The sequence below is a fragment of the Molossus molossus genome, unplaced genomic scaffold (assembly GCF_014108415.1).
Source record: "Molossus molossus isolate mMolMol1 unplaced genomic scaffold, mMolMol1.p scaffold_m16_p_5, whole genome shotgun sequence".
Taxonomy (NCBI): Eukaryota; Metazoa; Chordata; class Mammalia; order Chiroptera; family Molossidae; genus Molossus; species Molossus molossus.
The window spans coordinates 112551924-112562601 of NW_023425388.1; the positions used below are offsets into that span (position 1 = coordinate 112551924).

The window sequence follows — 10678 nt, forward strand, 5'->3', positions numbered from 1 at the left end:
AGGGATACAATAATTGTTTAGGGAATTAAATGTTAATTCTATGGCTATCTTCTTTTTTATCATAAATATAGAGCTTTGATCTTCAGTCTTCCTTCTTAGAGCAAACAACTTCCTGAATTAATGGCTCCAAATGAATGGTCCCGTGAACAGGAACAACAAGAACATTTTAAATAAATAACATATATTATTAATATTATGTAGAACTGTTCAACAGTTAAATCTAAATCTCAAATTGTAAGCTAAAAACTGATTGTGTTTTATTATCAAATTATAGAATGTTTTAGAGAGTTAATATATAAAAACAAATTATCTTGTATGGAAACATTTTAGACAGTTGAAATTTCACACATTATGCTTTATTTTATTCTCATAATTTATGAGCCTTGATAAATTTAATTGTTGCAGACATCATAAAATTGAATTACTTTTCATGCAATCAAATTAGTTACATTAATTATTTGCTGGAGTTATAAATATGGAAATCCAGTAGAAAAACAGTTTTCAGTTTTCCTAAGTAAATAGTTACAGATCCATTTTGTTTGTGTTTTGGGCAAAATGGAAATTGCCCTAAAGAGTAAGTAGACATTTTAAATAATTCACTAATTTAGCATGCATCATTCATATGCTTTACTTTGCCCTCACCAAGTTACTTAGTAGTTAGCCAAAATCTACTCACGTATCCACAACTTGTATACGGCACATTTCTACGGCAAATTTGTAACCTATCATCTCCCTGAAATCTAGTGGAATTGCCAGTGTGCAACCTTTCAACCAGCCCCTTTCCACTTTTCATCTAGTTAGAAAAGTGTGGCTGAGAAAACACACACATGCACACAAGCATGTACACACACACATGCGCGCACACACACACACACACTTGCACATGCAGAGTAATGCTAAACGTTTAGGGATTGCTAAATGGTAACACCATTGGGTAAATTCTACCTTCAGAAGGGTTGGCTTTGGCCTCACAAGGGTTTTTAAATTTCTCAGTTTGCTTGCATCCAAGCAAGCATCCCTGGTTGGTTGGTTGATCACAAGCCCATCATTTCCTGTGGGCTTGTATTTGGCACAGTTCACACAGTGCCAGGTGCCTGCAGTTATTTGAATTTGTTACCCTTGCTTTGGCCTGACAAAGTATTATGTTCTCACAAAAAGACTGAATTCTCCTGACTTAGAAAAGACCCATTGTTTTCACTCCATCCTTTCTAGGGACATCTTTTAGATCTTAAAATTATCCCACTACTTCTTCCTAACCCTGAAGGTCATCACAGTATGAAGACAACTTTACTTTTTATTAATCTGCAATGTGGTTACCACAATCTTTTCAAAAGTATCAACCATCCTGAATAGAAAAAAACAAAAGAAAACCTTCCATATGAAAATATTATTTATTACTGCATAACAACAGAAAAATTAAACTCTGTACATTAAATTGTTTTTTCTTCAATAGCAAATATGAATAGCCATTTTTTATATTGAATGCAAATACCATTCTCTTGACAGAGATTTTTTTTGTTGTTATGAAATACCATAGCATTGTGTACCACCCAAAATTTCATAATGCACTTAACAAAATGAATTCAGGAGTTTCTCAAAGTGTCTTTGGTTTTGTTTTTGGTTGTTGTTGTTGTTTTCACATTTTCCCATAGGGACTTGAAGAGTTATAGAGAAAAACTATAAAGCACTTTAACACGCAAAATTGAAGAGGATAGAAACACAAGTCTCATCTTTGCATATGTTTGCTTACAGTGATACAAATATTTCTGATCTTTTCAAATCTTTGAAAAGAATAATTTACATTTGCATATTACCTAGTTTAAACTTACTCATCTATTTTAAAATGCTCTTTAAATTATAAAATATATTTCAAATGTATTTAAGGTCTATCAGACTTTCATACAACGTAAACATGTGTACACATCACAACATACTTTTGTAAAGAAACTACAGAAAAGTCATGAGTATATTTTATTAAAGGTACACTCATAAATTTCATCATTTTTTCCAGTTTCAGAGAAGAAATTGCCATGTTGAAAGTACATTCATTCATAGCTAAAGATGCGGCATCCAATGTCTTTCTGGAATCATTTAGTATGAATGTGTTAAATCATAACAAAATTGAGTTAAATAAATGTTGTTGTTGGTACAGTGTAATTTTCTTTTGTGATAAATGCCATTGATTTGCTATTTACTTTTCAACTGATTTTATTTGCCAAATTATATACCAAACAGTCCCATGGGCTTACTGAATATATGAGGTCTAACAATGAAAAATGTGCATAGTTTTAGCACCAACTTTGTAAATTGCCTTAATAATAGCTGGTATAATGTAATAGTATTTTCAACCAGTACTTTTAATTTCTAGCTCATAAAGCCTTTTCATTGAACCCCAAGGGTGTAGCTATAAAAGTAAGATTTAATTTTGTATATAATGTGGCCTAAATTAGCTTTAAAGCAATAGGAGAAACATGCAGTTACAAAAGATTGGCTGAAATTATTATAACTTGATATGAATTTCTGTAACAAAATTAATTATTATTTCTATTGTAACACAATTTGTAGTGAAATTTTAAAGTTATTCGGAATACGTATTTTAAATTTTACTATTTTAAAACAGTGACAAATGTATGGAAAACCTTCATGGGCATGTAAGAGAAGAAATCATTGGCCAAACATATTTATCCCATACACTTAAACTCCCAGGTAGTCATAAAGGCCAGAGATACTTGCATGATGTTAACCTCTTAGGTGGAATATATCTTTGCCACACTAATTTCCTGCTAATTATTTGCCCATTGAGACATAACAAGGAAAATTCAACATTGTCCTTTGTTTCCTGGTATTTTTATATATGGAATATAATACTTCATTATGATTGTATGATGCTTTACAATTGACAATGTTTCAATTTGTGATTTCATTTTGCCCCTGTGTGACTGTTTATGGCAAGTATTACTATCTCTATCTCATGGGTGAATAAGCTTAGCATCGTGTCTAAGATTAACACCTTAAAACACTAACTCATATGCCAGGTACGCAGAATAATTTTGAGATATGTACTAAAGTGGCAATATTTAGTTCTAGGAAAAATTAAAATATATTTATAGAATTGAGCAATTTTAATACACTACATGTTTTGGGTCACCAAGCAATTCACATCAGTCACTGATAGCATTTCAATTCCTTTTCAAGTGACTTATAATTTGTTCCTTTTTTTACATTTATAAAATAAAAAGGTAAATATATATTAAATAAGGTATGACCATTCTTATTAGAATGAATAATAACTATACAAACAGCTACACAATATAAGTATTTGACATTTGTTAATCTATATTTTTATATTCAAGACACCCATTTAGATAAAGTTCTCTCCTAAATAAATTTTATCTTAAAAATGAGTGAGGCAAATAAAATTAATTAATCAAATTTTTTTAAAAAACTACCTATATAACTCTCTGATCTATTTGTGGTAAATAAAGATATCATTTTTAAATTCTAAAAAAAGAAATGAGTGAAGAAATATATTATAAAACATAGATTCTTATTTTAAAATGGCATTGCAGTCTCATTCCTTTTCTTTCTAAATTTTGAAGATACTATTATTTTATTTGTGTTTCGAAGTCTTACATTTCACTATCAGAAACATAAAGAAATGCTACTGAGTCTAAAAACTCAAGTTCTTAGACAGCTAATAAACTACACAGATTAACTGAAGTAATCCATTCCATATTTCAGGGTCTCCATTCCTACAACTATAACACAAAATTATTGGAATATATAAATTCTAGCTCCAGAATTTGTACAAATGTATAAAACAGGCTTATTTTTTTTCCTTCAGTGTTGCCGCTTTTCAATATTTATTAGCTTAATTCATTCTTCCCCCAATAGGCAATTGTCCTATTGTTTAACACAACCATAATTTGAAAATTAGTACACACAAAAGTAATGAAAGAATAGTAAAATATTCAAAAGTAAGTACGTTTTCAAATATTAACATGTAGCGAGTGGGGGAGGGAATCTCCACGTAAAAATGTTTAATCTATTCAGTAAACATCAGGAATATTGAAATCTCATCTATCTTTAACAAAAAAAAATTTCGTCATGCTGCTCATCTTGTTATCACACGAAAAGATGGGGTCTACGCTCAAGTATCATATGAGAATAAACAAAGGCATTTCTTAGGCTGGCATTGTTGCTGCATGTACAAATACAGCAGGACTTGAGGTCCACACTGGTCTGTGCGAGGCAGCTCTGTCCCTCGGGACAGAAACTCGCCCCACGTGGACCCTGTGGCACCAAAGCAGCTCTTTAAAGGCCTGGCTGCAAGCTCACTGACTAAAAAGCCTGACATGGTGTTAATTTATTACCAATCTGGGGGCTTTTCTTTCCCTTACTCATTTTTTTTCAGGCTTGTCTTTAACCGAACATTTAATTTGTTTAGTCGCTGTGATTATGCTTTGGTCACATTTGGCAATGGGAACGATCTGGAAAGCTTAGAGGGAATACGTTATGGTGCCATAAATTTGAGATGGAAGTATGTTTTTGTATTTCTGCCAGGAATATCAGACAGCAAGTTACTGTTCAAAAATCTGCTTTTTCAGTCTGCTCTGCGAATACTAGGGTGGGTGGTCCTGAGGTCATCTCATTCCATCTTCAAAAAGACAATCGCTATTCCTGATGTGTCCTGTGTCTTTCCTAACGACCAAGTTTGGGGGGCTTTCTCTTCTATCACTGAATTGATTTCATTTAAAAAAAAAAAAAACTTGAGGGTTATTTTGTTTTAGTTTTCTCTTTCACTAGTATAGATATCCATTAGCCATTTCTGCGCAGACTTACAAACTCCTCTGTGGAGGCTGCAGATTCCACACCTGAGGGGGTTGCCTGCGTTCTCCCAGCCCTAGACCGTGAAGAATGCGTTCCTGATCTGCATGTGCATCTGGCTGCGTGCGAGATGAAGAGGGTTTCAGACAGAAAGACTGGGAATTCCCACGAAGAGACACAAACAAACGATGTGGTTCAAAGGAGAAGTTGTTACAAGAAGAGATGCATTCCTGATGTTGTGCTGAGGACCGGGAGCATTCTCTACCCTGCAGAAGTTGCCTGAGAGCAATTACATTTGCCAATTCAGTGTCTCCATGAGTTATCTGACTCACAAGACGTTATTGTGAAAAGATATGTTGCCTGGCAACAGCCTTACCGTGGTGCAACTGACTTTTCTGCACTTCTAAAAAGATGTTTTATTCATTAGTTGCCTTCCTTTGCTTATTTGTGTGGGTACACTTTCCCTTTCTGTATCAAAGGCTACTTCCGATTGTGAACACCTCCCTTTGCTTCTGGGCTAAGTGTGCCATTGTTCACCATTTATATACATCCACAGTCAGTCGCAAAAAATTGAATGACTGAGCAAGCCATTTCCTGTTATATGGGGAACAGCAGACATGGTTGAGAATGATATTAGGTTATATCAAAGATGTGCTTGGTATTTAAAAGTGTTTTCTATAATTTCTACTTATAGGTTGAGAAAGAGATAGAAAGAAACTCAGTTGGCGAGACCAGTTCAGTACTGGATTGTATTCCAAATTTCTATCCATAACAATGAGCTTTGGCAATTTTATATATATATATATATATATATATATATATATATATATATATCAAATGGGATGTTTAGATTTCAGGTTGCTGCAAGGTTTATTTAAGCCATAATTCACTGGGTAAAATAATGGTAATTTTATAACCAATTCCTGTGCATCTCCTCCCTGCCCTCAAATGAAAAGGGAATGATTGCATCACATCTACAGGACTTGATGTCTCAAAGAAGGGCTGAGTGACCAGGTAATGAGTTAGACATTTGAGCTCCAATTGTAAAATTTCCATCTTGAGATCATTTGGTTTGAGCATTTTTCCCCCAAAACCAAGGTTACAGTGCTCTGCGGGAGCCACACAACTGCCCAGTAGTAACTCAGGTAACAAAAGCACAGTTCCATGCTCCATTTTCAACAGCATCATAATTCCTTCCTTCTTATGGTTTCAATGAGATACAAAAATACCGTTTCTGAAAAAGTCTAGCACGACAGAAGAAGCAAATCTGGCCAGAATGACTACCTGATACACAGTCACTCTGAGAGGTCTAAAGAGTCTACTGCTAGTAACGGTCATTGTACAAACCCAAAAAGATGAACATTTAGTACCTGACATATGCCAGCACCACTTCATGTACCTTATTTCATTCAAGTCTCACAGCTCTAGGAGGAGCACATTATTATAGGCACTTTACAGAAGAAGACTTTAAATGTGTATTTGCTCAAATTCATGCAGGTAGCACATGACTCCGTTAGCATTTGCACCCGAGCATGTAACTGTGCCCTTCAAGAGCTCAGTGAGCAGGTGAACATGAATATAGATTCCATTTGTCCATGAATCGTTTTCACAAAAATAGTTTGAATTTCAGAGCTGGAAAAATGTTTGGAAACAACGTATTTGCTTAATGACAATGTATTTGACGTGTGATGCTGCAAGCATCCGCTCATTCCTTCAGCAAGTACGTACTGTTCTTGTGCTGTGTGCAGGCTGAGTACCTGGCGGAGGAACGTAGCCACGGACAGAGAAAGTGTGCATCCCGCCTTCTGACCAGGGGAGTGGACAACTACGATGAGAGCCACAGATAAGGGGAAATGAACCTTATGCTGGGATCTTTTTAGGATGAGTAAGAGTTAGCTAAGCCTCTGAGACAGACGAGAGCACAGTGGGTTTCAGAAGCTGAACAAGCTCACTGTGGCTAGGGTGCAGTTAGTGAGAAGCAGGCTGGAGAGGAGGTACGATCCCTGACATGCAGGGCTGAGTAGGCCAAGGTAAGGGTGCCAAGGTGGTCCCTACCTTATAGACTTTGCAGTCCAGCAAAAGCACAGAATTATTGACAAACACATATTTTATAGGTGACAACGGATAAATTAGAGTGGAGATCCATTTCTTGAAATAGTCCTTTATATAGTCTTATTCCCCTTTGCCATAGATCAGAAATCTAAAACATTGACAACTACGTCCAAAGGACTCAATTTCCAAGCCAATCTTATTTGTTAAATACACACCCTTGCATGTAAAATAAATATACAGGTTATACATCTTTTCTCTTCTAATGTTACTGTTCTCCCGAACTATAAATAATTTTAGTGGAAACATCATTGAAGAAGTAATTATAAAACAATGAATGTAAATTAAATTACGTTCAACTACTATTCTTAATTCTATTTCAAAAATACATGTCTTCATGGCATGAGGACTCACTGAAATGACAGAAAAATATCTGCAAGGAGGCCCTGTCTGTTGTGGTAGACTGTATCAGGGTTAAACTAAAGTGAAAAGAACGTTAAAATGGCATGTGTGTGTAGTGTTATATCTGCTCTCAGTGCTCAGTATGTTCCTAACTTTGTTTGAGAACTACTTCTTTTATAACAAAAAATAACTCAATTAAGAGACAAAACCACGGGCATTGTTTAATTTTTATGCTGGACAAAGAAGAATAACGTAGTTGATTTCAAACTGGGCTGTATTCTAAATGCTTGATGTAAGACTAAATTCAGAAGTAACTAAATCCACATTTGCAAAAGCCACTAAAAGTCATTGACAAACTACTTTATAATATTTGCATTCATAGGGGGATATTCCAACTACTGAAAACTCAAAAGTGGAGTCAATAGATGGTATTGCATCAAGCATTTTAAGGCACCATATTAAACACAAATAATTACAACATTTCTGAATGTTGAAATTAACAACGCTGGAACATCTTTTATGGAAAGAATCATCTTCATCCACTCTTATAAAATAAATGGCAGGTTTTGTACATTCATTTCACCATGTTCTTAAAAGTTTCGGTAATTCAGATGCAGAGCAACTACTTAATTGGCTTTAGTTTTCACTATTGATAAGTGCACGGAGAGTAAATTGTCTTCTCTAAGCCTTATCTTGTATGTATATCATGATACTCATGATATGTATCACATCAAGAGTCAATGATCCAGATAATGGTTCCAAATTAGGAGTTTGTGCCTCTGCTGACATTTAAGTTTTGTATCTAATGATGACACTATTTAACTGACCTTTGCGCTACTAATTATGGGCACTTATAACATTAAATATTTTTTAACTGTCAGTATATGGTCTAGTTAGGAAAAATATTAGTATGATATAATCCACACTATTTTGATATACAAATATCCAATAACAAACAACAATCTTCAGTTTAAATGCACAAAGCACTAGGTAGGAAACAACATTGTTAATATAAGCCTAACTTATTAATTTGCTAATTGTTTATAAACATTCATCAGTTTATAGTCACAATGTGTATATATATGTGTGTGTGTGTGTGTGTATATACGCACACATCAGTTTATAATCACTATATATATATATACACATAAAGGTGTAGGCTTTCAACATATATTTTTAAGAAATTTTCACACAGTAAAAGCTGTCTCAATACTACTTCAGGCTGTACGAGTAACGACAAGTCTGAGGTGGTATTGGGAAGAGGTAAAATAATAGCTAACATTTGTTTAGGGCTCATGCAGTAGACACGTTTCTAAGCACATTTTTCTTTATTTTATTTTATTTGTTCCCATCACCATTTATCCTCCCGAAACCCTCTCCCACCTCTCCCTGCCCACTCCCCACCACAATCACCACACTGCTGAGTCTTTCTCTCTTTTCTCCTGTTCAATCCCTGTACCCCCATTCAACAGTCCCCACCACCACCAGGGCTGTCTGCCTGCTCTCTCTGTGTCTGCACTTTTTAAATTTTTTTTTTTCTTTATTGGTTTTAGAGAGAGAGGAAGGGAGAGGAAGAGAGATTGAAATACAATGAGAGAGAACATCGATTGGTCGCCTCCTGCCTGCCCCCCACTGGGGATTTAGTCTACAACCTGGGCATGTGTCCTGACTGGGAATTAAACACGAGATCTCCAGGTGCATAGGTCAATGCTCAACCACTGAGCACACTGACCAGACTGTGTCTGCACTTTTTTTTTTCTTATCCTCACTCATTGCGAGGACATTTTTGCATTTATCTTCAGATAGAGCAGGAGAGAGAGAAGAAGGGAGAGAGAAAGAGAAACATCAATGAGAGAGAGATGCATGGACTGGTTGCTACCCATACAACCCCAACTGGGGCCAGGGACAAACCGCAACCGAGGTACATGCCCTTAGCGGGAACCGAACTCAGGTCTCTCCCGTCCGCAGACCAATGTTCTAGCTGCTGAGCCAAACCAGCCAGGGCTGTGTCTGCACTTTTAATACACCATTTCATGTATTATATCCTTACAAAAAGTCTGGTAAAGTAGGTATTAATATTGCTATTATAATGTCCATTTTACGGATGAAGAAATTGAAGCAGGGAACTTAAAATCCCAAAGCAGTTCTCTTCAAGACACTGACGTATTGCTTCTTTGCTTGCAAGACAGAGATTTTCAGCCATCTCTCTTTTATCCAGGCCTACACCAAAATAGCTTTAGATTGAGTTTTCAAAGTCCCTTTTCCCAGCTCATTTGTAGAAATATCATTCTCCAAGTGTCATTGCAAGATTTGAACACTAGTCATCGGGCATGCTGTCTTTGCTGCTGGTTCAATTGTTGGATATGTTATTAAACCAGAAAGAGTTGCACAGAATTTCAGTACAAACAAAAAAATGATCCTGAAAATTTCTTTTCTGCTGGCATAACTACTCAAGGTCTAATGGGACCAGAACCAAAATTCAACATCTCCACACACTAGACGAAGAGGAGCAAGGAGTCCTCAGCCACAGGGTGGTCTGTACTGGCCTTGTACTGCAGGCAATTGTGGGGACTCCCTGCACCCCATACTAGAGCCCAGTAACTGATTACCTGCACACCAAATCCCTCCGGTAGATATGGTTTGTTTTGCTTTGTTTTTCCAATATTTAAGGACACTTAGAAATCAGAGGAATTCACAGCAAATCTGGATATATAGGTCTGTCTTGAAGAAAGCATAAGGTCAGTCAAATGTGGGAAAGTTCTCACATGACAATAATCAGCTATGAGCTACCACCTCTCCTAAAATGGGCATTGTGTTTCCAGGTGATCACAGTCCTCCTCACGTGCTATCATCTTACATGAGGCCCGTTTCATAGGCTACCTATGGCTGCTCAGTCTAGACATGTGAATCTCTGACCCTTGCTCTAATCCAAGATTTCTTCCAGCTCTGAAATTCTATTTAACAGAGACAAAACTGAAGCCTCGCTAAACTGAGTTCAATAACTCACTCAGCGTCACGAGGCTAGGGCATTATTTAAGAGCATAGCCAGAACTTGAACTTAGAGGTGAAGTCCCGGGTTTTGCCTTGTCCAGATCATCTGTTGTTTCTTATTCACACAGGAAGTGATGTGGTTCAGGTGTGTGACACTGGGAACATTGTTCTGGAAGCCCCAGGAAAGCTAATTTAACTTCGTCATGGGGTAGAAAAACCTGGGAGTTGAATTATCATTCTGCCAGTCCACAAGTATTTTCGTAAATCCTATTTATAGAAAAGATTGCAAGAGCTGAAAGTACGTACCATAACCAGGAAAGGAAATAAATGTTGAGCAATAGTAAAGAGAAGCACCAATAGAGTTTAGGCTGCTTCCATGACACCATCAGCTCCCTGGAAGTTCCCTGTG

General features: G+C 36.2%; 1 pseudogene; it reads left to right on the top strand.

Moving 5' to 3' along the window:
* The window catches only part of LOC118617044, a 28630-nt pseudogene extending 21956 nt beyond the window's left edge, over positions 1–6674 (top strand).
* The last annotated feature ends 4004 nt before the right edge of the window (positions 6675–10678 follow it).